A 6,698-nucleotide genomic window follows, 5' to 3' on the forward strand; every position below is an offset into this window, starting at 1 on the left:
TTTAATAATACTTTGAATATATAATGAAATTATAAATTATTATAATTATTATTGCTTTTAATTCTTTTATATATATATATATATATATATATAGTTGACTTAATTTATGAGTCAAATTATATTAGTGATTTAGCCATATAAAGCGGCTCTCTCGGTTCCGCCACAAGCAAATTGGCTCAATCACAAATAGATGGGCTCACATAATAACACTAATATAATGAAAAAATTTGAGATACTAAAATTAACCTTATGTATACTATTTTAGCATTTTACTTCTTTACTCAATCTTCGGCCCCATTTAATTGTAGTTAGAAGATTTAAAAAAATTTTTTTTTTAGGAAAAGTGATATTATAATTATTTTTTTAAAATTATTTAATTGTATTAAAATTTTTATAATTAAAATAAATTAAATATAATTTTAAATGGTAACTTTTAATATTATCTGATAAATATGTTTTAAAAATTATTTTTTAAATAATGAGAGACAACTGTCAAAAAACCTTGTACTTTTCAAAATTTTACAATTCTACCCTACTATGAAAATTACCAATTAAACATTGAACTTTATAACTCTTAACAATTCATCCCGCCGTTAAGGAAAGTGTTATGGGAATGCCACATAAGCACGTAAGCATGTCACATTAGCCCATTCAACCCCTAAATGACCCCCAAATTGACCCCTGAACCAATTCCTTAAAATAATCCCTATAGTAATTCCTAAACCAATCCTATAAAACCAAAAAAGACAAAAAGAAAAACTCTTTTTTTATTGTTTTCCTACAATCAAGATCAACTCTTTTTCTTTCTCACTTTTTGGGTAGATGAAGAAGGGTTGCGAACTCTACTAGGTTTTATTCTTTGTTGTCATTTCTTAAGGAAATGAAAAGAAATTCATTTCCACTGATCCTTATCTTCTTTCGGCTTTGTTTTTACTCTTTTATTTTTGAAGGACTGATTCCTGACAAATTAGTTCTACCAGAATTCAAGTCATTTGTTTCTAATCCTCATGAAATTTTCTCTACTTGGAACTCTAGCAATTCTGATCATTGTTCGTGGCTTGATGTCACATGCAACCCCAAATCTAGGGTTCTCTCTATTGGTATTACCGGTGGTGATGATGGGTTTGAAGGTAATTCTTAGGCTCTGTCTTGTTCAAAGTCTTTAAAGTTTCCTTTTCGTTGGTTTGGAATTAAGAGAAATTGTTCTAATCATGTTGGAAAGTTAGAGGGGAAGTTAATACCATTGATTGGAAACCTTAGTAAGCTTAGAGTTTTATTGCTACCTTATAACGAACTTAGTGATGAAATTTCCTTAGAAATATGGGGTTTAGAACATTTGGAAGTGCATGATCATGAAGGGAATTTGTTAAGGGAATGGCGAAGATAGGAGTTGAGTTTAGGGAATTTCATTAAATTAGGCTTTAAAGGATTAGTTTAGGGATTACTATAGGGTTATTTTAGGGAATTAGTTTAAGGGTTAATTTAGGGATTGAATGGGCTAATGTGGTATGTATACATGGCGCTTATGTGGCATCTCCGTTAATGAGATGACTACTTTTTTAACGGTTGTGTAAAATTGGTAAAAGTTAAAAAATTCAGGATTTAATTGATAATTTTCATATTATGAGTCAAAATTGCAAAAATTTGAAAATTATAGTTTTTTTGGCATTTATCCCTAATAATAACTTCAATTTCAATAATAACTAGTCATTTACCCACAAGTTATATGGTAATAATTTAAATTTTTACTTAACTTAAATTAAGTGAACTTCAGCCATTTAAATTATTTATCTTATCTGTATATGGACAAAAAATTTAGTTATTATATTAATTTGTCTACAAACATACATATATTGACTTAATAGTATTTGTTTTAAAACAAAATAATAATTAAAATAAAAGTAGGAGAAATTCTATCAACAAAGTGTTCTAAAAAGATATAATTATAATTATTGGTCCAAATGATAAATAATAAAAAAATCTTTTAACATACCTGATAGCACAAAATAATGTAAAATATGATTAAAATTTGAGTATCTCTAAAATAAGAAAAACACAATTTACTAACATATTTGATAAATTATTTTTAATAGTCATATAAAGATAAAGTTGAATACGTCATAAAAATTTAATACTTTAAAAAGGGCTCTTAATATATCAAAACTTTAATTCTTAATTATAATAATAAGCATGATAAAAATTAAATTCATAATTAAAAAATAAATTAAAATAAAATTTCAAACTCGGTAAACATAATATTTTTAAGTTAAGAATTATCTAATACTAATGAATAAATTTATAATAAAAAAAAGCTAAAATGAAAATTCAAACTTTGCTAAAATAAAATTTGTAATTAAGCATTATCTAATATCAATGATTAAATTTATAATTAGAAAAAAAAGTTAAAAATTTTTTAAATAAAATTATCACTTTTTTAATTATGCCAAGTGTCAAATAATGCTAGATACATTTTTTTTACACTAACAACAAATATAAATACATATTTAGAAAACTAAAATTTAAAAGTCCAAATGTGGCATGTGTATATCCAAGTGTTAAAAATTATGAAGCACTTATATTTTATTTTTGGTAAAGTGCTTGTGTGTATATTTATTTATTTATTTATTTGGTATTATATTAACACATGTTTTATATGTATTTGTATACATTAAAAAATGTCACAATTCGAAAATTTTTAAAATATGAATAAATATAAGCTAAAATGAAAATTCAAACTTTGCTAAAATAAAATTTGTAATTAAGCATTATCTAATATCAATGATTAAATTTATAATTAGAAAAAAAAAAGTTAAAAAAATTTTTAAATAAAATTATCACTTTTTTAATTATGCCAAGTGTCAAATAATGTGGATATATTTTTTTACACTAACAACAAATATAAATACATATTTAGAAAACTAAAATTTAAAAGTCCAAATGTGGCATGTGTACATCTAAGTGTTAAAAATTATGAAGCACTTATATTTTATTTTTGGTAAAGTGCTTGTATATATATATATTTATTTATTTATTTATTTATTTGATATTATATTAACACATGTTTTATATGTATTTGTATATATTAAAAAATGTCACAATTTGAAAATTTTTAAAATATGAATAAATATAATTTTTATTCATATTAATTATGTCTTATATATACTATTTATTAAATAAATTATTAATTTCAGATAATTGCTTAAAATATTATATCTTTATCATTGCATACTTAGATTTTTGAGTTAGTTTTTTGTTTGATTAGTTTGTTAATGATTGTTTTTATGTTATTAGGTGTCTATAAGAGCATGAAATAGCTTATGAAACATAAAGAGGTAAATTGAGTACAAAAAGAAGCAAAACACACATCAAGCTTTTTAAAGCATAAGGAGCTGTGATTTTGATGATGACTTAGCAAATAACAAAAAGGGCTTAGAGGTGTCTTATTCATGATATTTCGAGGCTAAAGGTAAAAAATGAATAGATTTAGACATCAACTCATGCTGAACTTCTTTGGACAACCTTAATGGAACTTGTATATGATCCACTATTTAGAATTTAAATTTGACCTTATGGGTTTAGATGGACCTTAATTGATATAATTTGAGATGATGTATGAAAAATGAGAGCAATTGGGCTAAATTACATTGAGGATCACATATTGAGTGTGTTTAGCTTCTTTATATTGAGTTATAAGATCAGGAATTAGAGCCTCAATTGATGAGATTAATTATTTTATTTAAGGTAAAAAAAAAAGTTGTATGTGTCCCCAAGGTCGTGCAAATGGTAGATCTATACAAGAGAGTTATTTTTAATTTGTTCTCCTACTTTAACTAAGATTTTTGAGAGAGTTTTAAGTCAGAATATAACTATGACTTTAAAATCCGATCTAGAGTCTTAGTTAACCAATTTTTCTCTATAAAAAGGGCCCAAAATACAGATCTAGACTTATTCAATTGTCTTTTACTCATAGTGGCTAATTTCCCTCTTTATGCATTCAAATGCCTCGATTACTTAATCTAGTTGTTGGTGTGATTTCTCTTCTTCTTTGGCCTGTGGAGCGCTTCTACATTCCTTTTGAGTGTGTGGCATTATCATCACATCAGATTCAGGTTGTTCGAATTCCATTTAAAAATGGCAACATGTTCTTCTTTATTATTTTGATTGTGCTTTCTTTTATTAGCATGAGTGAGTAGTTTCCTTGTTCAGTAGAGTGGATTGTTTAAATCATGATATAATTGTCACGAGACCACTTCGAGCTATTAATTAAATCAATATTTTCTTCACTTGAATATCTATGATTCTCTTGTAATTCATGAAAAGATAATATGTTTAATTATTAATGAGGCATACTACTTAATTATTTATACATGTCTAATGCTAGTATAGTTGATTAAGTTTATAATTGCTTAATTAACTTTACATTGGTAGCAAATGTGATATTATGTGAATTCATCATATTGCTTAGAGATTCATAGTCTAGGTTAAATGATTATACAGCTTGTTGTGTGATTGTCATATAGAATTGATGATATTTCTCTATTATGTTAAAGCTGCCATTGAAATAAGTCTTGAGCTTAACTTAGTTTGTTCAGATGGTTAGGAATTAATTAGACGCTTACTTTGATTAATCTAATAAGTAAGGAGAAATAGGGAAATTGACACTTGTTTGGTTTTTAAAACAAATTTGTTTAAGTGAATGAATTATTACAGTAGTGTCAATGATTGATAGTTAATTTTCATGGTAGATATATATTTTTCTACTGAGCTGTTTATTATATTGTTTTAGTTATATTCTTGATATTTTTAGCCTTTAGTTTAACTTGATTATTTTTGTTTCTTTATAATTAACAAAATTTAAAACCCCTTCTTCATTGTTAATGTGTAAGTACTCAATTCACCTTACTAATTAATCAATTATTCTCATTGTAATCGAACTCTACTTGCTCTTGTTACAAGTTAGTTAATCTAGTAGAGTATTTTATTTAATTAGTGCATTAAACGCACATCAATTTTTTTTTTTAAATATATAATTCTTAATGTCACGACCCAACCTATGGGCCGGACCGGCACTAAGACCTGGGCCAGCCTAAAGCCCCCGAGGCCCGTAGTAAGCCTAACTGTTCATTAACCCAACTCTAAGGCCCATTTGGGCCCAATTTCAAGAAAACAAACGGACAGAGTCCGGCCATAAAATGGACTTACCAACGGGGAGTTTTCGACTCACCCGACCTGTAAACACAATATATAGTCAATTGGGGAGCTCAGCTCACCCTCCACATACTCATCAACATAATAATAAATGGGAGCTCAGCTCCCTCATCCAATCCATCAAAACAGACATAGAATATTAAGTTTACAGGTCCAACATGATAATAATATTACAGACCAAATTCAAATAATTACTGCTAACACATGCGAAAATTCTAGGAGTAAATAAAATTACACAAATATTGATAAACAACCTGCGAAGTAGAAAAGCAGGTTAACCCAGAATAAAATATCCTCCTGTGGCCTGTAAAAATTTTTGAACAGGAGTGAGCGTTCGACTCAGAGAGTAAAATATCAATTTTAACCATAATCTCTATAACTATCTAAAACTAATGCAACCTGTGGAATGAAATGCAACATCAGCAATAAATTCACATCATAGCATCAAAAAGGTAATTTGGAGCACTCACACACCCTGTAGTATCAATCATAACATATGGGAGCTGATCCCCTATACAGCTCTCTTAAATCCAACTCGTGCCGTAATTACTTAAGCTCGGAGTTCCACTTAATAACAAAATAGAGGGTCCCAATAATTACTCAAGCCGTGACTACCCCTCGAAGGATCGGGTCCCAGCGAATTACTCAAGCCGTGACTACCCCGTCCTATCCATAGTCCACACCACATCACACGCACGCCAACGCACGCACACTGCTCCAAATTACCACAACAACATCCATGGCACATCAACAGTTATGAATGCAACATAAATCGTGCCTAGAGTTTAACTACATAAATATATGCATATAAGTGATGCATGGGCATGCTTGAACATATAATAATATCGAAATTACAATTAAAATTAATATTCTACTCACAGTACACCGATGACTATTGTGGCTGCTGGATGTAGAAAAATAGCTGACCTCGATCACCTAATAATTAAATTATAAATTTATTAGTACTAAGTTAAGATAAAACTCTAAAGAGGCAATAGACAGCCTAATTCATGCCGGAAATCCGGCAGAGTTTCCCCTATACCTGGGACCTACCCAACCTGCAAAAAGGCTCAAATAATACTTCTAGATTCTCAATTTCCACAATCACATCTCATCAATATCACATGGCCCCTCCTGGGCCCTCCAAATCAGACAATACTCAAAATCTTAAAAATTACGTTTTAGTCTCTATAATTGATATTTTGCAAAAATCCACTCAAACAAGCTCCAAAAATTCTAAAATTTCGCCCCGCATCCCCTAATAATATTATATGACTATTGCAAAAGGAATTATAATTTTTCGATAATCCACGAATATTTTATGAATTTTATTCTAAATCGATATTAGCCAAAAATGAGCAACTTAGAGTTCGGGTTTACCTATGCCAATTCTCGACACTGAACGTTGAGCGTAACGAAAATGCTAGGATTGATCGTAATATTGACCACGTTCGAGACGGCCGTCGCAGGATCGGCCGAAAATGCGACCC

The 6,698-nt window shown here is 28.6% G+C and overlaps 1 long non-coding RNA gene across 1 annotated transcript; it reads right to left on the reverse strand.

Moving 5' to 3' along the window:
- Positions 1-5,347: 5,347 nt before the first annotated feature.
- LOC131175434 (uncharacterized) lies at positions 5,348-6,488 on the reverse strand. Its single transcript, XR_009145633.1, has 2 exons — positions 6,088-6,488; positions 5,348-5,512 (listed from the first exon to the last, which is right to left on the reverse strand). It is a non-coding gene; the product is annotated as an uncharacterized LOC131175434 (long non-coding RNA).
- Between the last annotated feature and the right edge of the window lie 210 nt (positions 6,489-6,698).

The sequence above is a fragment of the Hevea brasiliensis genome, chromosome 17, assembly GCF_030052815.1.
Source record: "Hevea brasiliensis isolate MT/VB/25A 57/8 chromosome 17, ASM3005281v1, whole genome shotgun sequence".
Taxonomy (NCBI): Eukaryota; Viridiplantae; Streptophyta; class Magnoliopsida; order Malpighiales; family Euphorbiaceae; genus Hevea; species Hevea brasiliensis.